The sequence below is a fragment of the Thermobia domestica genome, chromosome 10 (genome assembly GCF_964235325.1).
Source record: "Thermobia domestica chromosome 10, izTheDome1.hap1.1, whole genome shotgun sequence".
NCBI classification, from domain to species: Eukaryota; Metazoa; Arthropoda; class Insecta; order Zygentoma; family Lepismatidae; genus Thermobia; species Thermobia domestica.
In genome coordinates, this window is record NC_137463.1 from 1,028,538 (window position 1) to 1,056,247 (window position 27,710).

The 27,710-nt window shown below is 34.1% G+C and overlaps 1 protein-coding gene and 1 long non-coding RNA gene across 6 annotated transcripts in view; one reads left to right on the plus strand and one right to left on the minus strand.

Moving 5' to 3' along the window:
- The window catches only part of LOC145662228 (uncharacterized), a 159,459-nt gene that overhangs the window by 44,862 nt on the left and 86,887 nt on the right, over positions 1-27,710 (plus strand). The gene's annotated exons all lie outside the window — the stretch shown is intronic.
- LOC145662233 (uncharacterized) lies at positions 5,853-26,828 on the minus strand. Of its 5 annotated transcripts, none has more exons than XR_014127017.1 (3): positions 26,514-26,828; positions 10,764-10,867; positions 5,853-6,188 (listed from the first exon to the last, which is right to left on the minus strand). It is a non-coding gene; the product is annotated as an uncharacterized LOC145662233 (long non-coding RNA). The 5 variants fall into 5 exon arrangements; XR_014127016.1 differs by lacking the exon at positions 26,514-26,828 and adding an exon at positions 26,097-26,327; XR_014127019.1 differs by lacking the exon at positions 26,514-26,828 and adding an exon at positions 25,642-26,090.

Here is a 27,710-nt window from a genome sequence, read left to right on the forward strand (position 1 = left end):
ATTTGTCTGCAGAATCCCCATTCCCTATCTAATACTCATGTTGCAAAAACCCTGTCTAGTCTATGGATTCGATACTAATCCCAGCCATTTTAGACATCTTATTTTTCACCCCTTCTCCTCCCTATGTTGATGGGAACTGAACTTGGACCTAAATAGAATCGAAAGTGTCACTATTTATCTCAGCGGCCCCGGAAGCTATGGATTTGACACTAATAAGAATTGTTTAGATTACTTTTACGTGTCATCCTTCAGCCCTCTCTGGGGAAAATAGGGGACTTACCACCAAAGCACTTTTTCCAGAAGAGAAGGTATATTCAGTTGGAATTGCTCAAGGAGTTTCAGAGCTATGCTGGAACATACGAAGGTTAGTCAATAATATTTTGTCCTCGTATAGAATATTGTAGCTGTTTACATGAAAGTTATGAACGAAATGACCCGATATATCATGAGACTAATTACAAACTATGATTTTAGGTTAAAAACTTCTTAAAATATGACGTCTGAATGTAGTGAAAATGTCGAAATGTCAAAAGTGGAATATCGAGTAGTCATAAAGTTCCTAGAAATGGAGAGAATGAAAGCAAAGATCTATGAAGAAATGGAAACTTTTTATGATGACGGCCAGAATTATCGTGTGACTACAGCATGTCACGGAGGAATCCAAGCAGCACCTCGCACAGCCTGTGTCGACAATCATAGTCCGCCGCGACTTCCGACATGGACATATTACATGGTTGGGTGGCAGGAGCAAAATCGCTGATACGGGACAATAAGGCTTTAGCACGATGTCAATGGTGTAACGAAGACACAATATGGACCGCTGGGGACTAGAAACGTGTGATGTAGACAGACGAGGCATCATTCAAATTACGGGCTGTGTTTATGTATAGCGGACGCCCAAAGGAAGGTATGATCCGCGATTTTCAGTGGGTCCTCTACTAACATTACCGGTCGTGTCACTGCTCATGGTTACATCATCATTTTAGGGGATCATGTAGATTGTATGGCCCAGAAGTTTCCGTGCAATGGCGCATTATTCCAGGAGATAATGTGCCCAGCCACACAGTTAGTTGGAGTTGTTGTGGCGTGTCATGAAAAACTTCGGTCTGAATAGCTCCTCTGGCCCGAACCTGAACATTATTTAAAATCTGTGGTTATTCTCCTCTCATAAATGAAAGAGAATACCGGTTAAAAATTGAAAAAAAAGAGGTAGATGGAACATAATCTAATAACAGAACCAGAATTTAAGTACGTACAGGGACATCAGAAATTCGAACAATTGTTTAGAATAGGCCTTAGACCCAGTCCTAACCCCAACAAACCTTCGATGAAATTTATTTTATCTGGAAAAACGGTTGTTGAAATGTTAGACCACAATGAAAAATTAAATTCAATCTTTCAGTTCAACGTCCCATGAGTATGCCCTTTAGGCCAAGAGAAACAGATGATTAAGGCAAGTGAATCATAATGGAAGAATCGGTGCAATGATATTCTGGGAAAAAACTGGAATACCCCGAGAAAACTCACGGACACGATGTCATCACAAACTTACTTTGCGAGGGATCGAACCAGGAACCCTACGCACCAGAAGAAAGTGCTCTAGCACTGAGCCACCTTGCCTCCTTAGACCAAAATGAGAGAGAAAAGTTTGGATATGATTGTGTTGCCGCAATACATACTTGTTTAAGTATTCTCTACGTAACGACAGAAGACAAAAAATAAATAAATAAAAGCTTTTACTCTAGGCTTATGACTGACTTTAGGAAATGGTTAACACAACATAACAATAGGTGTATAAAGGGTGACAAAGATAACATATGTAATTATACCAAGATAAATGTACAAGAGGAAGGTTTTAGATAAAGTGCAAGGTAGTTTGTGTATCAGATAAGAGTCTAACCCTTTACAAAAGTAATGGTTAATAATAATACGAGGTTATCATTGTTTGGTTAGATATTTTAGATGATGCAACAGGTAAACCTCTAAAAATTTCTAACCTTAGATTACCCATCATTTATAGCCTACCAGAAATTCACGAAGGTGGTATTCTTCTCAGACCTATTAAATCAGGACAACTTCATACCATGTACAAAGTAGCACAATGGTTAGTTTAATATTTCAAAAGATTTGATTATTCCTCTTATACACTGCGCGAAGAATGACTATGAAGTGAAACAACAAATTTATAATCTAGTTAATGCCAACCATATCGAAAATGACATCAATTGATGCTAGTCAAAATGCACCCAGTGGCGTGTGATGAAATTTTATTTGGGAGGAGTTTGAGGAAAAGTTATATTCCACCTTATGCAGAGTCATATTGAAGTATGATTAGAGCCATGCTAAAGGCCTGACTACTGCAGCAAACATATGTTAGTCGAACTCTTTAGTATGGCACTAGTCATCCTTCAAAACGTCTCTGCATAAGGCCCATAGTGTTTAGGCAGTGACTTGCTCCTATATGACTTAGGTTGGGTATTAGAATGATTGTGAATTTTCAATACTATATACATTCCTTACTTCCATAATCCCTAAATTAAACAATGTGTTGGCAAAATTAAATAGAACATTTTATACAGATTGACTAAATACTTAAAATATTCTGATTACTTTTGTCACATATTTTACATAAATATGTGGAATTTTAATTTTTAATTACGAAAATATAGCATTTGAGTCTTACTGAAGTAAGTTTACTATTGAAACAAAAGAGAGCGAAAGTTGTATGACTCATATAGTATTGCGTTTGTCTTAACACACAGAATAAATAAATCACGCCGTGGACTTTTGGAATACTGTGAAACTACACCACGATTGATAGAAATTTTCGAAGGAATACTTAGAAAAGCTAGGACAATATTTTCTAGTGTCAACCGGGTCATGCGTCATTCAAATTATTATGCCTAAAACAATTATAAAAGACCAAGAATTCTACTTAGGTAGTGTCTATGATTACAATAAATAAATAAATCTGATGAACGATACGAAGGTCTAATCGATTTTTGAATTGAACACAAAATACACACATGAGTATGAGTATCTTTTATTAGAAACTGTAATGATCAATAATTAACTTGCCCTTAACATAAAAAAGGAATAACATGGTTTATTTTACTCAAATCATAATCCCCTCTTTAAGAAGTTCTAAAATATTTCGGCGAAGGTTTCGAACTCCACAACCTCGCTATACCGTACGCCCATCCATTTCTTTGAAATCTGTAACAGCCATTTTGTATAACAAGATCGCAGTTCCTTTGAGTTGAAGGAAATGCTCAAGCTCCTTGAAAGTTGTTTAATACATAATATTTTCTCCTTTGAAGGTCTTATTTACCAATAGGTCAAAGGTTCAGCTATGGGGAATCCACTATCATTTTTGTTCGCCAATTTGGCACGCCATACTTTGAAAGAAACATGTTGAAACAATGGGTATTTGTGGTATTGGTACGGTACGCTATTACAGATACGTCGACTACACAGTTTTCTTCTACAAATACACAGGTTAATTTTTTACTGCAAAAATGAATAGTGTACATAGTAATTTAAATATACTCCATGGTTCTGGATAATCACAATAACATTATAAAACACATTTTTCTGACCAGAACAAAATGAATTATTTAATAACTATACGATTTTTGTTACAGTTTCAAGGACCTAACGTCCTCTTTATCAGACATTGAGAAAAGACAGATGACAACAAATCTTATATCTTCCTCAGCCGTTAGTTAGCATTTTCATTTATATAATTTTAATTGTTGTTTTTATATATATAATAATATAATAATAATAAAGAGAAGGAGGTATTAAGACATATAGAAATAGGAGGAGAAACGTTTTTGAGGTGTATAAGGAAGAAAAAGAAAAGGAGGGAAAGCAATATAGAGGAGGAAGAAGAAGGAGTTGTCTATGAAATGAAATGTAGTGAGTGTGACATGAAATACATAGGGGAGACGGGAAAAAGGCTCATGGGCAGATTGAAACAACATAAAGATGATGTTCGAATGAAAAGAGAAAATAATGCTATTTACAAACACGTGAAAGAAACGGGAAATAGGATAGATTGGGAAGGGGCTAGAGGTTTAGAAAGAGAAAAAAGAAAGATTATTAGGGAGTGGAAGGAAGCGAGAAGAATAAAGAAAGAACAAGAGGAGAACTTAATGAACTGGACAAGTGGTATAAATATACATAAACAATGAGAGAAATTATTAGAAGTGATAGAAAAGAAAAATGCATAAGACTATTAGTGCAATTTGAATATTTCCAAATTTCTGTTATTTTATTTTATTTTATATAAAGATCAATAGAATTGTAAAATTGCATTGACAAAACATGTATTAACAATGTAATTATATGATATTGTTACATATTACAAATTTAAATTTTATATATATAAAAACAACAATTAAAATTATATAAATGAAAATGCTAACTAACGGCTGAGGAAGATATAAGATTTGTTGCCATCTGTCTTTTCTCAATGTCTGATGAAGAGGACGTTAGGTCCTTGAAACTGTAACAAAAATCGTATAGTTATTAAATAATTCATTTTGTTCTGGTTAAAAAAATGTGTTTTATAAAGTAATTTAAAATAGTAGAAAATGGAAAGGAAGGCAAACTTACTTATTCAAATCTCAAAGTAAGGAGACACAAGAATAAGTTCGTTACTAATGTTCATCATAAGCCTACACTCAATATATTCATTATAAATCTATTTATTATGCAATCACTAAAGCAAATATTTGGAAATTTTTATTAACTTGCCAATCGACTACCCTCTTTGGAATCTTATTACAGATACAAACTGATCATTTGTTGAAGCTTGGTAGTATGAATCAGTGTTCAGTTCCATCTTTAAAATAATGTGTGATCTGTTTTCGCATAGAGAGGAGTGACTTGGAGCACCAAATTTTTGTACACAGACATTCCTTCAGCAGATCTAATTACCTATGAAGCCCCTTTTATCAAATTTCGTCACTGGGAAATCTGCACAAAAGATTATAATGAATGGGATAAAGAATATTATTGTCAAATTAGTACTTTCTGCCGTCGCTGAGATCAATAGTAACACTCCGGATGTCATTCAAATCAATCTTCAGCACCCATCATCATAGAGGGTTGGGGGCTCTGAAAAGTCACGTCCAAAATGACCGATTTGAATCCATAGCTTTTAAGAGTGCTAAGCTGAATGACAACAGTCCTTACGACATTTGAACTTAAGTTTAGGCAAAAAGGGACAAAGCAGTTAGTTCGGGAACTGACAAGAGCAACAGCGTATTTCTTTCATATCGACAGGGGCGACTCTTCCTTATCTATTTGACTTATTTGTTTGCCTTCAAAAATAATATATTGTATATACCTTATCCCCAACCCCCCTCAGTGCGAAAAACAGTATTTTAGCTAGTTATTAAGAAGAGGTTCGAACAACTAAGTTGGAAGGAGTCCACGTTTCAATAAACCTGAAACTGGAATCAATTACAAGTGGGATTATCTATTTTTTATGCATTGGCAACAGTGCTAAGAAAGAGTTTTACATAGCACGGTTTCTATATAGTTTTGAAGCACTCCCAAATCTTAGAGAAGACCATCACTCAATTTAAGAGCTATTAACATATCCCAACGATAAATGACGTATATACGAAATAAAATGCAGTTACCATGAGCGTTAGATTAACAAGACTAAAAGAAAGCTGAAAGTCCGTGTGAAGAAGCACATTAGAGATGCCAAACTGGAAACTCCGGTGTCAGGTCTGTCGAAACATTTAAAACAAATTAAACACACGACAGGAGATTCAAACATTTAATTGGGGGCTAAAAATAAAGGAGAAATATTATTTTTAACATTTATTTATTCATTTAACAGAAACAAAATTAAATTTAGAAAGGGTATGGTTATGTAACGACTGGGAAGCAGTAATTACAAAATTTGTACAGCGTTGCATAACAATGAAAAGACTAACATGAACTGGTGACCTTCTATTAACGAACAAAAATATTGCAATGCGCGTTTCCATCATTTGACATGTCATTTTTGGTTTTGGCAAAGTGTCGCTACCACTGCTCTACCCTGGTTGTGTGTTCCTTTTTTTTCATCTAATGTTTGCATGTTTTTCATCTCTTGCTTTTATCCTCTCTGACCAAAACACCAAAGAGGAATCAAAAGCTCTGAAGTATAAAGGAATTGCACAAACCTGTAAGTAGAATGATTATTCAACAAGAATTAGAACAAAGAATATAAAATCTATTTAAAATTGAAAACTGAATGAATCTTATCATTACTCTTTGAGCGTAAGCAACATCAAGTGCTGTCAAATATAGCAAAACATTAATTGAAGCACAGCATGTTAAATTAAGATACGTTATACCTATGATTTCCTCTTACTGATCACATACAGAATGAACTAACCAAGTGTAAAATACTTAAACAAACACTAGTGTGAGTTTTGTGAAAACTGAATTCACTAGAACTTTTAACATATTTAATAATTATTCTTAGATACAAAGTGATATCTCTCAAGTAAAGAAAAACATGGACAAAAAACATATATACTCAGGAGAAAGGAGTCAGAAATCGCGCATCATAGAATTTTATTTTACCATGAGTTTTGCAGCTAAGTCTCAGAGGGAAAAGAGTCAATCAGTGTAAAAAACGTTGCAATTGGAGGCCGTGCTGCAAGATGATAGGGACTTAACTGAGAAGTGTATTTCCTATTCCGGGAATCAAAATAGAGGATGGCAGGAAAAAATCTAAAACCATTATAACATTTCGTTTGTTTCTCACGAATCTGTGCTTCAATTAAGCAATGCAATTAAAGAACACAAATATTGAAGTCGATAATAAAAGCACTGTAATACTTACAGCTATCAGCCAAAAATGGGTACGAGTTAAATGCTACTTTATCAATAACATCAGAGAATGAGTTGATTATTATATTTTTCAACGAACTTAAAAAGTTCGTTACTGAATTCCCAATTTCTCTGTGTATGCGTGTCTGTTATTTGCGATTTTTCCAATTTTTAGCCCGCCATTCGATAGAGCATCAAAAACTATCTAAGAAAGTAATAGAATTTCTCGCGTCAATCTTACCAAAAAAAATATTATTGGCCAAAAATTCACGAAATATTGACAAAAAAATGGCCGACCGGAAATTTAAGGAGCCATATCTCGGGAACCGTAAGTCATAGAGATGATATTTTGCGAGAAACAGAAGAAGGTGCGGATAAAAAATTTACTTTTACATGTAGGAACAATTATAATTATCTTTCTCGCTCCATCTCTGTATTTTTTTTAAAGTTATTCTAAACTGGAGTATTCTGAACTTTATAAAAAAAACTTTTTTGACATAAGTAGAAATTACATGATGTAAATGCACTTAACAAAAGTACGTGGATGACGCATACAGTCATATTTCACTTTATGGTACTAAAAACTGCATAACAACCAGTTTGAAAGCTTTTGTCGAAAAAAACATGTAGAGTTTGTATATCCCATTAATTTTTTTTTCTTTCTTCTAAACAGACACGGTAGTATGTATGTTAGAATACTGTTGAGAAAAATATCCAAAGCATTTAACTTATGTAACATATTCATAAATAAAGGCTCAACACTTCAATTTTTACCATTAATATTCACTTAAACTATTTCTACAGCCTACGGAACCCGGAGGTTCATTACCACATTCACAAAAGCTTTCCACCGACTTAGGTTCTTAAGAAAACTGGATTCAGTTTCTATTTTGTAATCCTATTTTTGTGAGATCCATCTTGATATTGTCCTTCTATCTGAATCTAGATCTTCCTTCTTGATTTAATTATTTTGAGAATGTTCCTACTTTCTTGCTACATCACTTGAGCCTTTTAAACTTGTTGACTAGCAAAGTTTGGCAAAACGGGATAGATTACGCAGTTCCTCGTTCTGAAGTTTCCGCTTTTCCGTTCCTCTTGCGTCCGAATATTCGCCTCACGATTTCGTATCAAGTACTTTCAGTTTGCGTTCTTCCAGAGTTAGCGACCATGTTTTGAAACCATACAGGCCAACAGGTATGATTATCATTTTATATATTTTAACCTTCAAAATGACCGACAAAATTGGCTGAGACAAAAGATTTTTAACTGAATAAAATACGAAAATTTTCTGCCCTCAGTCGACATTTTAATTTCTTCGTGGATATGGTTTTGGTATGTTAATATCGATCCTAGATATTTGAAAGTATCACTTTGTCTTCAGTATTATTTTATATATTGACGTATCCATAATTTGTAGTATAACGATCCCGGCGAATTTCCACGTATTTAGTTTTCTCTGCATTTACTTTTAAATTCATGTTCCTGAAAGCGTTTATTAAAAGCTCCACTTTTATTCCTATTGTTCTCCTATCATAGTCTATTAGACTTACTTGTTATTCACCTAACAATACAAATAATTTATTTTAATTTACAATTTACTGTAGTTCAATTACATTTGCATTTCAAATTTCAGCTAAATGAATATAAAACAAGTTAGTGGTTTTGTGTTGTCACTACACTTTTCACTGATGTGCACCCAGGCTAAAAAATATTAGACATCTATAATTTTACCTTGTTCACCTCAAACAAAATGGTCATTTCAGTATATGCAAAAATAGTTTTGATAATATTCTTAAATAAGTTTAACATCAAATATTTGGCATTTTACCTATCCTTTTCGTTGATCATTGTGTCTCTGAGGAAATTCACATATACCCGTTCGCCACTTATATGAGGATGTTACGTTATTATTTACAATACACGATGAGACCTCTGTTGACTCTATACATACCTGACACACAGTGCTCCAAAAGATGTAAATACATATTTACTGATGGTAATATTCATTTACATACAAACCAATTAACTAGGAAGAAAAAATAGATGAATTGATTAACAAACTTCCAAATCAGCTTGGAAAAATTCGACGATATCAACAGACCGCAGCAAGATATCAAAATAAATGAAAAAACTGATTGCAAGCACCACACAATGATATCCAACTGCCTCCATTTTCTCTGCGAAGCGTGTGCAAATCATACATTTCTAACAATTCCAGTTATTCTAACACACACGCACACGCACACACAATTTTAAGAGATCTTCTCGGTGAGCATCATTCATCGGTTTCTTAAGAATACTGTAACGTTTCAATCTCCTTCCAAACAAAATATCCTAGAAGAACCAGATGAAAAAGTAACAATAAACAAAAATAAATAAATGAAGAAATAAAATGAGTTCACACACATTAGCCAGGTAAAGCACACGTTTTCTTTTTCTTTTTAAGAATAACACTTTTAACTAGTGCATTTACCAAATTCATTGCTTTCCATTTAACCAACCACAGGATGTTTGATATATATTTTACATCATAGAAAACTATTTATGTCATTTCAGACGTATAATCTCAATATGACTGATTTCTTATTTCTAAACTCAGAACATACCTAGAGTTTCTAATAATTAAGGTTTTTTCTCTTTTTTTAAAAAATTTTGAAAATCACATACAACGGAAGCTACTTGTTTAGTTATTTACCTAAACATAAACAAACTGCAATAAACCATAAACAGATGACATCAAATGAGCAATAATTTTTATCACTTAATCTAAGAAAGCTCTTACAAAAGGAAGAAAAAGAACTGGTACTGCAATATCTTCTGCCAGGTTGAAGTTTGTTGTCAAAAGAAGTCTTTTAGCCTAGTCATTGTGAGATACTTGAGAAATTTGATACCAGTTAGTGCAAATGCTAGGATGAGGTGGAAACTTCCCCAGTTAAAAATTTATTAATAAATTCCTAATCCTGACACCGACATAATTATTATAAAAAAAATAGTTTAACGGATATCTGTCCATCATATATATTAACTAATTAAAATTTATAATATTTATGTCTTGCTTGAAAATGTAGTTTACCATATAGTTTATTAAATATCCCATTTACTTGTACAAAAGCACTTCTTCGAACAACAGCTGAAACGGTCTCCATTTTCTGCTTCTTACAACGCGTTAAGAACGTGACAATTTTTGCTCTGCGATTCACCTACAAAACATTGCAAACAATTAAAACAATCCATAATCTAATCAGAAAATAATGGTATATGAAAATGTTAAAATGTGGAAAGAAAAATTAGTAACGTATTCACGGAGAGGTAAACAAAGAAATAGTTAACACTCAATGATCAATAGAACTACTACATAGAAAATAATTTGTATTTTGACACGCAGATTAGTCATCCAACGATCAGATAAAACAAAAACAAATATATTTGAGATAAAGTCAAGGAACACATTTTATGGATCCTAGACGCTTTTATTCTCCGACAATTTCGATATGATCCACATAAGGAGGAGAAGTTTTAATGGAAGAGGGAACAGCATCTACTCTTGGAGTTGAAGAGCCTTTATCACTAAAACCACTGAGTACTGATTAGTACTAAAAATTAATATCCATAAAGTACCACGTATTAATATTCTTCGAAGCAGTTATCTATGCACAAGATGATTTGCTAGCTCCTTTGTAAATATGTTTCTCTTATTACATATGTAAAAAATATTAATTTTTAGTTTTACTTAGTAATACATGCAGAAATTCTCTACTCTCAAATAAAACAATACCATGTATAGATTCTTTCTTAATTTGTTAGTTTGTAGAAGTTTAAAATTTCTTTTCAGCAGCAAGGCTATACCAGACGGGTTCTACTGTGTAAGGTATACGATTACAACCACTGATCAGAGTTGTATCCGGAGCAAGTACACTCACTTGTAATTTAAGCTGGAACAAGGTGTGTTAGCCATTCCATCATGAGGCGGCACCACTCTCAATTTTAAGTAGAAACTGTAAGTTAGTTCATCCACAAATGGCGGCTTCAAAACAAAGAAGGAAAAGAAAATGTATTACAAGTGAAATTTTATAAATTTTAAGTTTATGTACGTACATACAGTATGTTATAATGTATTCCAACACTAGTGCCCGATGTTTGAGCACTAAAATATGAAAAAAGCACTGATAATTTCGAAAAATTTTCACAATTTTGCATAAACTAAAGGTAACATCTTGAACACAATTTCTGCACATCATGTACAACTTGCCTCTACCACTTGAAAAGAATGAAAAGAAACTGCAGCAGACTCTCGACTATCTGGGTCGCGGGGATCTGGTCTCCGTAATTATGCGGCTTAGTTTTGAAAGAATGTCTCTTTTTAATAAATTAACACATATGTAATAAAGACATGTAATTTATTGGAAAAAAAAAGGATGTTTTTCTTTAATGTTTAGTTATTTTAAAGGTATCACTATACATTCATACTACACCCTGTACTTTTGAGTTAGACATAAAACTCGTCTTAAAATAGATACAATACTGTACATATTTTCATTTTTGCATTTTCTTTCTCTATAACAAGTTATTAAAACGCATGTTTAAAACACAAGAAATGTTTATTAAGTACTGGCCTGTACAAAGATGTCATAAGTTACGAATAAGAGAGCATGATTCTGGAAGTGAGTATTTATTGAATGTTTTTTTGTTATTCGATCTGCCCATTAGGCTTCATAGTTGGGACTCTAGTGTATCAATAGAAAGTTATTTCAGATTTCATAAAAATAGGCACTAACTATACATTGAAATAGGAAGAACAGTCCATATAAAACTTACTATCGCACAACCATTCTGTAATCGTCTTGCATCCATTTTAAGAAGCTTTATTTCATAGAAGGATTGGAATACAATGGAAGAATAACGTGTATTTGCATGATATGACATAATTTGTAACAAACTGGAAATAAATAAATAAAAACACATAAGTGCTGCGATTCTTACCCTCCGATCCAAGTATAATGTAGGTAAATGGATTCAAAAAGGATGGCTTAGAAAATTTTGTCACTTAGGAAGAATATATACCATCAGATCGGAAAAATGAAATGAAATCTTTGTTTTACGTCCCACGTTTATGCCGCCTCGGCTAAAGGAGACGGTGATAATGAAAAATGAATGAAATGGTGGAATGAAGTTGGAGGAAAGGAGAGAACCCCGAGGAAACCCATGCACACGGTGTTTATCCACAACAAAGTTCACTTGGCGGGAGTCGGGATCGAAGCAGGGTGAACGCTCTACCACTGAGCCACCGCGGCCCCATATCAGATCGGAGATGAATGCCTTTTTACCACAGCTTTTTAATTACAACTTTTTAAACCACGCAGTCCGATAACCGTTTTGAGGCTAGAACTTTATACTGAAAATAATTTCTGCAGGTCATGGTCTCCGATTTTCCTTAAATTAAAACATACCTTTCCAGAAACAAAACAATTAGACCCGTATTCTTTTCTTTCTGGATTATACAAAAACTTACTAAAACTCAACCAAGCATTTGGTGCAACTAAGACATTTAGCGAATTTAACGTAGGGATTTATAACGTAACGAAAATTTAAGTTTTTGAAGATGGCTTTTTAAAGAAAACTGGGGTCAAATTTCACCTTTCTGACTTTTTAAATTTGTTCAGCTTGTTTTTTTTCCTTAGCGACAGTTTTTTGATATTAGTGCCTATTTTCAAGGCTATTAGTGTGTAAATATCCGAGTTCTAGTTATGAAATGCATTATAACCCATTTAGGTACCCTAAGCTATTTACTTAATCTCGCTCCCAAATGGGTTCTGCTCCGGGAAAAAGTCAAGTACTAGGTATATATGGAACATTGGACTGCATTGTTCAGAGACTTGGACATTACGGAATTTCGACAACAAATGTTTAGAGTGCTTCGAAGTGTAGTGTTGGAGGACGATGGAGAATATAAAATGGATAAAAGAATAACAAACGAAGATTTTTCAAAACGGATAGAAGAGAACGCTTCTAGCCAGCGTTCTTCGAAGGAAGGCCAAATGGATTCTACATATATTGCGAACAAATTGTCTTCTTCATTCCGCCATAGAAGAAAAGATGGAAGCAAACCGAGAGATAGGAAGAAGAATAGAGCTGATCCATGGTTTGAGAGATAGAAGGAAATATTTGGAGTTGAAAGAGGAAGCAGAAGATTGAGAAACGCGGAAGAAACATTTACAGGCCCAAATATAAAATTAAAATAAAAGAAAAAATCGTTAGTCCCACGATCTGCGAAAAGGCAGGATACTTAATAATAATACTATGGGTAAATAATAATTAAAAAGAACCTGATGTTGAATCCGACCGCGTTATCAGGAACGTTTCATATACACATCTTTCTTTCTCGAAGTTTAGTGTGCTCTTTTAGGAGTGAGACCTAAGACGTGAATCACAGATCAAGATGGAGACTAAACTATTATAATGCATTGAATGCTCTCCCGCTGAGAATCGGATCCTGTACAATGTTCAAAAAATTTGCATGCTCTAGCCATTACTACGGATCCTGAACAAAAATTATACAAAAAAATTAATGTCTAAGGGACTTTTCCATATAAGCTACAAAAAGCAAAATCAATGCGGGATAAGTAACAATGTAACCATTATCACTTGATACTCTCACAACTATACATGCAGCATGTTGTCTTTGACTAGAAATACAGGTTAAATTTCCGGTGACAATTCAAATCAAGTAATTCCGTTTTCTCGTTAGGCTGTAGAGCCACGTTTTATATCGCTTTAATATTAAGGATACTCAAAATGCAAAATCAACCAACTAACCGTGTACTCCATAAAGCGGTGCAACACACAGAGACTGCTAGAAAAAGTTATACTCTTTGCCATCCTGTATCAGGATACTGATATTGACAATTGTTCTGAAATTTAAGTATGTCGTAGTATGGTTTTTACGTACATTAATTCTACCAAGTGCGTGGGCTTCATGAGATGAGGTCTTCTACCAACACGACAGGACCCCACCCAACTACAACCTAGAAATACGAGCTTTCCTGGACGACAATCTGCAGGGACATTGGATTGGACGAAGAGAGCCTATTGTGTTCCCTCCCGTTCGCCAGATCCTATGGACTTATTGTGGGGAACTGTGAAAGATGAAGTGTATCGAAGTAAGCCACGCAAGTTCGAGACCCTTCGCCAGGAGATTACAGAGGCATGTGCATCGATCTCCATTGATACATTGACCGCTCGTTCTATTAGGTTGTTTGGCTGTCAACATCCAACATTTTGAACACCTAATGTAAACATATGCTTACCTGAAGGTTTGTAACACATATTTGAATAATTAAATGTAATTAAGATTTTTTTAAACAGTGCATACATTTTTCTGTTGGGCTCTGTATAATATAAAGCCCAGAACCTTATATCCACTTCCCCAATCGGGGCACGGTGGCTCAGTGGTAGAGCGTTCTCCTCCGGTGCTTGGAGTTCCTGGTTCGATCCCAGCTCGCGTCGTGTGGACTTTGTGGTGGACAAACACCGTGTCCGTGGGTTTTCTCGGGTTCTCCCGTTTCCTCCCACTTTCTTCATTCCTGATTTCACTCATTTCTCACTATCACCGTCTCCTTTAGCCTAACCGGCATAACCGTAGGACGTTAAACTTAAAGATTTCACTTCATTTTCCATTTTCCCGATGTATTTCAAGCCACAGAAACTAAAGATAGTACTTGACCTCCTGTTTGCATAAGCCCAGTCCGTCTTTTCGCTTCCCACTGTGTTACGAAACAAATCGTCCCAACGCATATCTATAGAATAGAATAGAATATTTTTATTGTAGTTAAACAACATTTGTTGCAATAGACAACGTCAAGAGATTATAGAAAATATATATATTGAATATATAAGCACATAACTAGTCACTTTTTATTTTTTAACTCTTTCTCAAATTCTAAAACGCTATACACAGCTGTTTCAATGAGCCAAGATTTACAGTGTTTCTCGAAGTTTCTATTACACATACCACGAATTTCTGTAGGTAGAAGATTATAAATCTTCATCGCAGTGTATTTATAACTCTTTTGTGTTTTATTTAACCTGAAATATGGTGTATCGAGGTCGTCTCCGTATCTTGTGTCATAGCAATGAATTTTATTTCGGGTACTGATATTTTCCAAGTTTTCTTTAATATACATGAGACAGCTATAGATATACATTGAGGGCACTGTCATGATTTGCATCTCTTTAAAGAAAGGTCTGCAAGAGTCATTATCACGTAGTCCCTTTAACACCCTTATTGCCTTTTTTTGCCATTTAAAAACGGTTTGAGCACAAGTTGAATTACCCCATAATAATATACCGTAGAGCAATAGAGAATGAAAGAAAGCATAATAAGCTGGCAGAAGTATTTTTTCACTAACAACAGTTTTTAGTTTACGTAATAAATATATAACTCTAGATAGTCTTCTACATAGATTTTCAGTATGTATGTTCCAGTTTAACTTTGGATCCAAGTGGATTCCTAACAATTTTACAGAATGACACTCATTCAAATCATGTATGTTCTTATTAAGATGAAAATACAAAACATCCGTCTTTGATTCATTTAATAGCAGCCTATTACAATTTAGCCATACTGAACACGCTTCTAACATTTGAGTGTTTTTAGCTTGAATATTTTTTAAATTTTTATCCATGGTTAAGACAGTTGTATCATCAGCATACAAAACACTGTTAAAAGGAAGAAACTTGGAAAATCATTAACGTAAACTAGAGAAAGAAATGGCCCCAGGACACTTCCCTGTGGTACACCAGTTGTTACGTGCAAAAATTCTGAAATTGAATTACCAACGCGAACAGCCTGTTTTCTGTTACTGAGATAAGATTTAATCAGAGACAGTTCTTTTTCTCTAACCCCATAATAATGCAATTTTGAAAGGAGTATATCATGTGACACTGTATCGAAAGCTTTAGTTAAATCTAATACTGTTGCACAAACATTCATATTATTTTCAAAACAGTCTAATACTTGTGATACTATATTTTCAACAGCTTTAACTGTGGAACGACCTTTTCTAAATCCAAATTGCGAGGAATGAAAAAGCTCATTCTCTTCAAAGAAGGTTGATAGTTGATCTTTGATGCATTGTTCAAAAACTTTCGAAACTATCGGTACTAAAGAGATTGGACGATAGTTTTTAACCTCATTTTTATCACCCTTTTTATGTACTGGTACAGTTATAGTATATTTTAGGCAATCTGGAAAAATTCCCTCAAAGAGCATCCAATTTAGTAGGTAAACCAAAGGTTCTATTATTAAGTCAAAAATTTTTTTCAATAAGTTATTAGAAAGTCCATACCAGTCTTCGCTACTGGATACTTTCAATTTATTGACAACTGAGTAAACAGTTCTGGCATTTGCGAAGTTCCACTGAAAGAGAGACCTAATTTTATTTTCACATTGTAATGGTAGCATACTACTAAAATCTATTTTGTTACCCGTATTTTCCGTGGAATCGTCATTAATCTCAAAGTTACTCATATTTATAAAGTATTTATTAAATTCACTTGGAGGTATAGATGTTCTATCTTTTGTAACATTGTTTCCAATTTCTTTGTTTATTATTGACCAAGCTGCAGAGCATTTATTTTATCTTTGCAGCCTTGATTTCTTTTCTGTACATTTTTTTAGCAGCTTTAAACTTTTCTTGATCTCTTGTTGATCTCGTCGTCTTAGCTATGTCATATAAAGTAATTACTCTATTCCTATGTGTTTCAAGCTCTCGCGTATACCACTTTGGAGTTCTCTTAGTAGGTTTATTTAAACAAACATTAATCTTTTTTGTCTTTTCTCGACAGCACTCATTTAAATATTCTTTTAATGTAGCCAGGAAGTTTTTAAAGGCTTCTGTGATGCCACTACTTTCTACAAGAAGATTATTCCAGTCAGTTTCTCTTAACCTAGACCTTAGATTTTTTACATTAGTCTCACCTAATAATCTAATTTTCTTGGTAACGCAGTAGTTTCGAGTCTTTTGTGATTTCACTGGAAACAAAAGCCATACTCCTTCATGGTCAGACAGTAAAGGCTGTACAGTGCCACATGATACGCTATTCTTTTTTTCATTGGTGATAATATTATCTAAGCACGCTAATTCCCTTGTAGGGTCGTCATTAATATAGTAGAAATTATGAGACCGAAGGACATTACAAAGCATTGCTTTTGCATGTGTATTTTGTAAAATATTAATATTTATATCCCCTACATAAAATAATTTGTAATTTTTGTACTTACTGAGATAGTTATCTAATTTTTCCCAGGCATTGAGGAAAACATCCACATCTGATTTAGGAGTTCGGTATACAGACACAATTATTATTCCTATACTTTTAAATAAAATACCAACTACTTCAAAATTTTGATTGATGCAAAATTGGTGTAGATTAAGAACAGTATATTCAATTAATAATTCCTTTTTAACATAAATACTTACACCACCATGTATTGATGTTTCTCTACAGAAAATGGTTGTTACCTCATATCCCGTTGGTACGTACATATACTTCTCATCAGGCGTGAGCCAGTGTTCATTCACACAGAGTATTTCACAAGGAAAGAGGTCTAAAAATGTTTCAAGTTCAGCAAGCTTATTCCTTATGGATTGTATGTTTAAGTGCAATAAGAGTAGAGCTTGCATACCTATATCCGTGCTGCAGTTTTGAATCCAGCTACCGTTAGTTTTAACTTTTATTAAACCATTTATATCAGTAAAATCAACAGGCTTTGTTATATTTGAGGTTTTCACCCGGCCCCAGGTAGTATTACTCATACTCACGGGGTCGGGGAAAGTCAGTTTCCCTGTATTTTCCATGGCATTGAAATTGGTGCTTTAAATTTAGACTTTGTATGTAAATCTTCGCCAATTATTTTACAATTTTTTTGACAGATGTAATTTTTACCCCTTTGATTAAAGTGCATGCCATGTTTTGTGTACATTTCTCTTTTAAAGATACTTACATCTAGTAGTACAACATTTCTAAAATGATCACAGAGATATTTTAGCTTTGTATTTACGTCTTTGACGGCTACATTAACACACGATTCTTTTATGAGGTCAAACCTATGAGGTACATTAACTACTATGACTTTAGAATATTTTACTTTTGAGAGTTTACTTCTAATTTTCTTAATTACTTTATCTCCTTCATTGTATGCTACATCATTAGTACCACTAAACAATATTACATAGTTTTCCATCTTATCTACAGTTTCACAATTAACACCAGATAACACATCACTAGTTTTTACTCATGGTTTAATGAACCCTTGCACTGCTATTTTGTGCTGTAAATTTTCCCGCACCTTACTAGCCAACCTTCTTCCGTGACTATCAGCATATATTAAGACTTGGGGAGGACCATTCTGTTTATCCCTTATACAGTTTTTCTTTATTGTGGTCGTATCAAAACACCTTAGGGGTTTCATTGCCTGGTTATTTTCCGTTTCCATTTCAGAAACCGTGTTACACATATTGTCTGTTTCAAGTGATGCTAGAACACTAAATCTATTTGTACATAACACAGATGAATCTATTAGTGTGTCACTACTACTGTTTATTTTATGTGCCTTTGTTTGTCTAGGCATTTTCACTTTATTAGCGGAAGGATGAGATTGATTTTTTTGCAACACATCACTAGAGTTTAAATAACTTGTTTCCCTTATACAATCTTTCTGTTGATCACTTTTTCCGGGATTGCCTTTTACACTATTTGATCTATTTTGTCTACTTACGCTTGGTGACCAGTAGGTATTACTTCTTGTCGTCGGAGAAATACAAGCTCGATCAGCTCTGCCCTTAACCACTTCACTATACATGTATTGCGATTGAGTCGAAACTAAGGTAGGTCTACCGGTACCGTCAAAATAATGGTACTTTGCACTTTCACTGCTATTATAGGGATTGCTATTTATACCTGATTTATTTTGTCGCAGAATGTGAATATCATCTTGTAGACACTTTACTATAATAATAATAATAATAAATTTTATTGTCAAATCAGCTACATAGCCATAGACAACGTCAAATTATAACTTACTACAATAATGTACAGCAATAGTGATTGTTCATTATCTACAATAAGTACTAAAGTACTAAAGTTCACTACAATAACATATCTTAAATATTATTTACCTTACAAAAATCAAATATTATCGTACTCAAAAAACTCATCTATTGAATAAAATGGTGTTTTTACTAACCAAGAATATAATCTATTTTTGAAGCTACCCATAGGTAGTTGTGTCAGTTCTATAGGTAATTTATTATACAACCTCACACTCATGGCTTCATAGCTATTTTGTGATTTTGTTAATCTAAAATATGGTACGTTGACACGTCTATTATTTCTAGTGTTGTATGAGTGTATGTCATGCCTATAGTGTATTTCTGACGTTTTGCCCTTTATGTACATCAACACATTGTATATATATAAATTGATTACCGTCATTATTTTTAATCTTATGAATAATGGTTTACAATGACACGTATTCTCTGCATTCATCATTATTCTCACAACTTTTTTTTGTAACAACAGAACGTCATTCACATGGCTACCATTTCCCCATAACAGTATCCCATATAGTAAGATACTTTGAAAAAACGCAAAATATGCGGATCTTACATAGTTTTCTGGTACCTGATTCCTCAAATTTTTAATCAAATATATAACTCTTGAAAGTCTTCCTGTAATATATTGAATATGAGAGTCCCATGATAATTTGTTGTCAATAATAATGCCCAAAAATTTTACACTGTCCAAATTGTTCTCGGTTGCCAAACCTCTTAAACTGAAGTTTAAATGTTTCGTTTTACCTTCATTAAGGAAAAAACCATTCGTCTTAAACCACGATCCAGCTTCAGATAGTGTTCTTTCTGTGATTTCTTCTAATTTTTCCAAGTCGTGGCTAACACTGAGAAATGTTGTGTCATCTGCATATAAAATTGAGTGACTAGTTACACAATTTGGTAAGTCATTAACCATTATAGTAAAAAGCAAAGGCCCAAGTACTGAGCCTTGCGGTACACCACATACAACCTGTGCAACTTGTGACTTTTCCCTTCCCACATATACCACTTGCCTACGATCCTTAAGGTAAGTCCTGAATAAATTTAGACCAGTATTTCCTACACCATAATACGCCAGTTTATTTAATAATAGAGTATGGTCAACACAGTCGAAAGCCTTGCTCAGGTCACAGAATGTGGCCCTTGCAAAACCCCTGGACTCAAAAACTTGTAAAACCTTGCTTACTAATGAGTCTATAGCATCAACCGTAGACCTCCCGGCCCTAAATCCAAACTGTGAATCACTAATTATATTAAGTTGTTCCAAATGATCACATAACTGTATTTTTATAATGTATTCGATAATTTTTGAAAAGATAGGGACCAGCGAAACAGGGCGATAGCTAGCTGTACAATATTTGTCTCCCTTTTTATAAATTGGAACAACCCTAGACAGCTTTAGTACGTCAGGGAAAGTACTTTCATTTATACATCTATTTATGCAATATGTAAGTGGACTTACAATGCAATCAATTACTTTTTGAATTAGAGTTGTTGATAAATCATAAATATCAACACTATCCGAGGACTTCATTCTTTTAACAATATCTAAAACCACTGCGGTTGTTACCCCGGTAAAAACTAAATTATTCTGTACCCATTTATTAGAATGCGGTTCAGTTATGTCAAAGACCCCTACATTGGTATTTTTTCGTATTTCCTCAACCGATTTAATAAAGAATGTGTTAAGCTCATTAGGGGAAATGGGTATACTATCCCTATTACCAACTTTAGCTACCTCGTTAATTAATTTCCAAGCCTCTTTACATTTATTGGGTGCTGCCTCAATTTTTGCTACATTATATAATTTTTTTGCTTGCTTTAACGCTAATTTATAATCCTTTTTTGCTTTCAAATACTTTTCTTTGTTGTTTTCATTTTTATCCCATCTGTATAATGCTAATAATGACATAACTGTACATTTCATAGTTGCAAGTTGGGTAGTATACCAATTTGTATTACTATTTATTTTTTTTACATTCTTTTTGTTAGTCTTAACTTTAACTTTCCTTTGAGGAATAGATGTATTAAACACATTCAAAAAAACTTGCATGAAACGCTCAAACGTATTATTAGCTGATTTTATAGATGTAGGTCCAGTTAACACATTCAACCAATTTACACTATTCAATGAATTTCTAAAATGTAAAATTCTCTCATCGGATATTGGTCTTGTAATTATTATTTTACTCTCCTCAATTACACATTTCCTAGCAATAACGGAACTTACTTTAATCCAGACAGAGTCATGATCTGCTAATGTAAAGGTTGTTACATCACTAGATATACGATCTTTTGTTATATTTGTAAATATATTATCAAGACAGGCTAATCCTCTAGTTGGTTTGTCATTCGTATAGTAGAAGTTGTACTCTCTAAGTAAGTTATATAATTCGGATACACTACGTTTGACCTGCCTTACATCAAAGTGGGAGTTTATATCACCCCCAACAACAACACTAAAATACTTCCACCTAGGTCTACTTAAAAATTTAAATATTTTCTCAAGATTTTCTAGGAAAATAACGGGGTTTCCGTCAGGTGACCTATAAACAGATACTATAACTAACTTAAGCTCTTCAATACAGATACCTGTAACCTCAAAATGTAGTTCACTACATAAATAGTTTAAGTCTAATATACTACATTTCATCATATAGGACTTTTTTACATAAATTGCTACACCTCCGCGTTTATGTTTTTCTCTACTATAACTATTGGCTACATAATAATCATCCATCACAATATATGGTATCTCATCTTCATGACACCAATGTTCACTTACACCAAGAACGTCAAACATATTATCTTTAGCATATACATTTACAGCCAGCTGTTTGTTATTTAAACCTTGTACATTAAGAAAACCTATTTTTAGGTCAAAATTCATATCATCTTCACTTAAGTCAGTCATAGACGTAGTATTATTATTGTTAATCAACTTCCTTTTTGAATTAGTATATTGTTCTATGGTATGATTCCTAATATTAGCGTTATTTAGCTTGTACGAAACCGGCCAAGCTTCATCTTGAATCAGCTTGGCCTTTAATTCACGTTTCCCTGTTCATTACTCAGCGTGATAATCTTATGATTCATATTACAGTACCTGTTTTCAATAACTTTACCTATAGACTCACACAACTTCCTTTTACCATAAACATTAAAATGCTGACCATGTCTAGTATGAAGCATTTTGTCAGCTTTATTGATATTTACCACCGTTACATTCTTAAAACGTTTACATATCTTACTGTACACAATGTTTGCTTTTTCTACTTCTTTATTAACAATTGACCAGTGTACAAGATCATGTCTATGTGGAATACCCATAACGATCACGTTCGTGTGTGTTAGACCTGCCAAAGTTTTCCGTAGTGTAGCAGCGGCGGCTTCTGTCTCGTTACTAGCAACATCATTCGCACCTCCCATGAGTACAACAAAGTCTTTATCCGTTAGCTTAGCACAATTATTCCTTACCTCTGTCACAATTTTATCGAATTTCGCCCCTGGTTTCACCCACGCTTCTGTATCAAACTTCTTATCACGACTCATATCTCTTAATATTGTAGAAATTCCACGACCATAACTATCTGCATAGATCTTGATTTTATTATTTCTTAAATCTGTCCTATTATCCTTGCACTTTAACTTGATCACTGTGTCGCCTTGCACTACCGGCACTGAGTTTTCTTCGTCTACATCTTCTGTTTCTGTTAGTACGGAATATCTATTCGATGTAAGAACACTAATGCAAGGCTCATTATTTGAAATGTCTATATGCCTAGACCTACGCGGTTTTATTTTTTGCCACTCGGTCTCTACTACCATATTATCCACATCCACATTCGTTTTCCGGTTACTCACACCATGCCTAACTTGTCTCTCTTCCACAGAAGTATATTCTTGCTTGATTTTCACAATATCACCTTTCAAAATATTAATAACTTCTTTCAAAGACATAATTTCATCTAATAGTTCACTTACCAGATTTCTATTATCACATTCACAGTTCGCTTTTCTTTTGTTTTCACACTTTTGAGTAGACGCCATTGTCGTTTGTAAGCATCCTTCACAATGCCAGTCATTTTTTGGAATATTATCCGCTCTAACTTCACAACATTTATCAAAATGATACCATCTATCACAGTTATCACATATAATTCCGTTTCTAACTATTTTGTAGCATTTCGCACAACTAGCATTCCTTTTAACTCTATCTTTTTGCGAACGGGATCTTGACACCACTGCACTATACGACGCATACGACGCCATTTTCTACTATTGCTCTTAGTGACTGTACTTCATTGTTAAGTTTGGAAATATGTTGTATTAGACCAGAATATAGTGAATTATTACTCTGATTTTCATTTGTTTCACTACTGTTCCTACACTTTTCACATGCCCAGATTTCAGGACAGTTTCCTTTTTGTAGTCCACTACACTTACCAAAATGAGCCATTCCTTCACATATTACGCATTGTTTTCCATTTTTAACCACTCGCTGGCATTTAAAGCATTTTTGCAGACCTTTTTTGTCTAAACATTGTCCCGCGCGTGTTGTGTTTTCGTTGTTTAGACACTTTGGACACTGCCACTCGCTATTTTCATCAGGAATTTCGCCTTCTTGTATGTCTACACACCTAAAGTGATTCCATCGATCACATATATCACATAAAATACCATTTATTACTATTCTTTTACACTTTGCACACAAAACATCTTGCAAAACAGAATTTTTCGATTTAGCTGATCCGGACACAATATCATACCCTAGTAGAAAGAAGGAAATCCTTTGTAAAATTACGAATAGATTTTTTTTTTCTGTATTGCTATAAGATTTGTAACTCTATTTCCGACTTCATACTCCTAATAAGAAAGTTTACACAAGGAATTAGTTTCGTTGGAACGGATTGTATTAGATTTAAGTTTAGCGTCCCGTTCAACAGCGAGGCTGTATGAAACGCGGACCTACGACTGAACGTGGCATTCGAACCACAAGAGTTCTCGTTGAGACTCAAAACCCGGGTTCTCCATGCCAAAGAAGCGAAATTCGTTTCGTACTTAGTGGGAAGTGGGCCCTGCTCCTCTCAAGGAATACATGGTAATGATGCATTATGTTAATTTTTATCTAATGGTTTTAACATATATCACTGTTATATATGAGTTCCTAAGACAGCAGCCATTTCTTCTGAATAAATTTTGTCCAAAAAATTTCCCAGCTGGAACCTTATTCTTAATCTACAAAAACTCAATATAAAATATGTTTTTAAGGCACCACGAGCTGATTTCATGCAAAAGGCAACATTTACAGCCGTCATACAATACAACTTTACGAGATGCCTACAAAACGACACTTTTGTGGTAAAAATGAGTGACTGTAAATGTGTACACGAAAGAGGAATGCATTAGATATTAATATCAACTGACACTGTATTTCCGTACAACATAGGGAAGTTCTATTTATATTTAGAAGACTATAGTTACACTTATGAATCTATTATTATCACTTCAACAAGTCCCATTATATTTCATATGTATGAATACTCACATGAATTTCTCTTACACAAAATATCTTATTACCAAGAAATTATCGTACAGCCAGTGCCCGATACACAGTGTTAAAACTACCTGTATATGTGTCGGAACTTGCGAATTGGTCAATACTGTTCGGAGAAAAAGTAGCATTTCTCCAACAAGGTAACTCTCCATAGTGAAACGGAAAGATATTATCCGTAATTTTAAATTTTAAGTAGTTCTGGCTTATATTTGCGGAAACTAGCAAGCTAGTTTCTGCACGAATACCGGTAATTGAGGTTAAGTGCCGGAGAGTAGTACAACAATTTGAAATTAAACCTAGCATAATTACCTAAGTTTAGCTGCAATATCTTGGACCTAACCTGTACCAGAAAGGCCATAGTTACTTATTAAGAACAGTCCATCATAAAAAGTGGTAACTTTACGGTTAAAATGAACGAATGCATATGAAATAAGACTGTGTACGATATTACATTTTTTTTTTTTTTTAATTTAGAAAGTCTGTATTTTATGTTTACGAGTGTAATGTTAAAGTGAGAAACATTACCAGGGCTATACTAGGATTAAAATGAATGAGCGCAAATCAAAGATGGCTATCTAATATATTGATTTTCACTGGCAAGGTTTTTCTACTCACTGTCGGAAAAGTATACCTTATATTTACAAGTAAAGTTACAAGCGTTCTCACCTAGCCTATGTGATTTTGTGGGGGTCAATGTTTAGCAGAAGGGGTCCAGAAATACGTAAAAAATACAAAATTTACAGGAGAAATGGTAGATGCAAGTACTTAAAATTAACATAACCTAACCAAATCTAACCTAAAATAACTTGAATTAACTTAATATTGATATAAATAATGGAAGTTGTGTAATATTTTCGAAAACTATTTTGGACCCTACATTATCATCTTACATAAAGTAACCACACATAACCAAAATTAACCTAACATAAATTGACCTAAACTAACGTAATGTGAACACAAATTACCAAAATTGTTACATTTTTTAGAAAAATGGCTGGACCCCTTCTGCTAAACATTGTCCTTTTTTTGCACTCCTAGCTTTTGCAAGTACCCTCCATCGCTGACGCGCCTGTAAGCCTGCGTGGGTCTCCTACTGTATTACTGCCCTGATTCAGTTAGATAGTTTCCTACCTTTTAGTGGCCAATTAGCACAATTTATTTGTGTATTTGGCACAGTCACTTTTATGGCATACGTCAGAATGTGTTGTTGTACGTGTAAGAAAAGTTCTCGTAAATTAAATCTCCACTTACAAACTGCAAATGTTACCCTTTGAAACAATTTCTACGACAATGCAAGTGAATTTCGCAATGAAATAATTACATATAATACGAGAGCACTTTGTCATTTCTGGGCACATCAGTTTGCACGCGTGTTATCAATTAGTATGCAAACTTTTGGACATGCTCCACGGTAATAATAGTTTAGAATTACTTCGGGAATCATTTAAAGCAAGAAAAGTTTATACGTCTTAATCTGCACCAGTCAAATCGTTTCTACAGCATAGCTTGTATGCATATAACAATCTGTACATAAATATTATCAATGTGATTGAAAATAACACTACAAATAGATATCATAAACTAACATCGTAATTCATATATATTTTATATTTAACTTGACGATTTCTTGTAGAACTGCTAACGCTACGCTAGACATTCACAGTATTTTTTCGTTGACCAGGATTTTCGTACGTAAATAATCGATGAATTGCCGGATCAAGAAACTTGCGGGTGACGTAATGTATTTCTTCTCGAGTAACTAGCGCCCGGCATGACGTATTTGGCACATGCGCAGCAGTTGCTGCGAACATGGTGGCAAGCAGTGTCTGTGAGTAGTTAGATATGGTTACTACGAGCGCAATTTTGGCCCTTTTTTATGACCAGATTATTTAGGCATAAAAATTAATGAAGTTGTACTATGCGCAAAGTATTCCCATAACTCCAATGTTAAAGTGAGATCGCATAGGCTTTTATGACATATAAAACCATAAAAAAAAACTTACGTCTAAAATATTACAATGGAATCCTACACAAAATATATTTACTGCATCTTAATCTCCAGTTTCTAAGCTTTCATTTGACACTTGAATCATTAAAATCCGTCAAAAATTAACTTTAAAAAGCCGATGAGAAGGAATGTATAATAAAATAGCATTTACTGGAATAGGTGATCTGTCACTGATTCATTTGAACGATTCCAGTACCAGCACAGGACCGTCAAATCCGATCCTCTTTCCTTCTCCTCACATCAACATACATATATACACATTAGCCTCTTCCTTCAACAGAACTTCTAGCTAGCAGTGGAGAGATGGCGCTCTATCTGACGTAGTCTCCTTCGGGGAGATAACGCAATACATGACGTCATTGAATCCGTGAACAAATATCTCTCGAGCCTCTTTCTCTCTTTCCTTCCCATCAGCAATCAATGATAAACTAAATGATATGCTAACTAACTAACTAAACTAACTAACTCTATGGCCTATGGAACCCGGAGGTTCAATGCCGCGTTCACAAAAGCTCTCCATTGACTTCTATCCTTAGCTAACTGAATCCAGTTTCTACTTTGTATTCCAATCTCTGCGAGATCCATCTTAATATTGTCCTCCCATCTGCGCCTAGGTCTTCCTAATGGTCGTTTTCCGATTGGTCTTCCAGTCAAGACTTGGAAAGGGTTTCTACTTTCTTCCATTCTAGCTACATGACCTGCCCACCTAAGCCTCCTAGACTTGACGACCCTAACAATGTTGGGTAAACCATATAAATTATGTAGTTCCTCGTTATGAAGTTTCCGCCATTCCCCATTCCCGTTCCTCTTGGGTCCGAATATTCGTCTCAGGATCTTGTTCTCAAGTACTTTCAGTCTATGTTCTTCCCTCAGAGTAAGTGACCATGTTTCGCAGCCATACAGAACAACAGGCATGATTATCGTTTTTTATATTTTAAGCTTCAAATTCCTCGACAGAATTCGCGACAACAAGAGATTTTGAACCGAATTCTGTATATCCAAAGGTTTTAGTTTTTATAGTCTTGATACTATAAAAACACTTATACACCTAAAACATACTTAAAATTACAAGTTCGGATATTGATAATGAAACCATAAAAACACTTATACACTTAAAACAAACTTAAAATTACAAGTTTTATTTTTGTTATTTTTTGGATTCATTTCTAAAGTAAAACTGATGTATTTTATA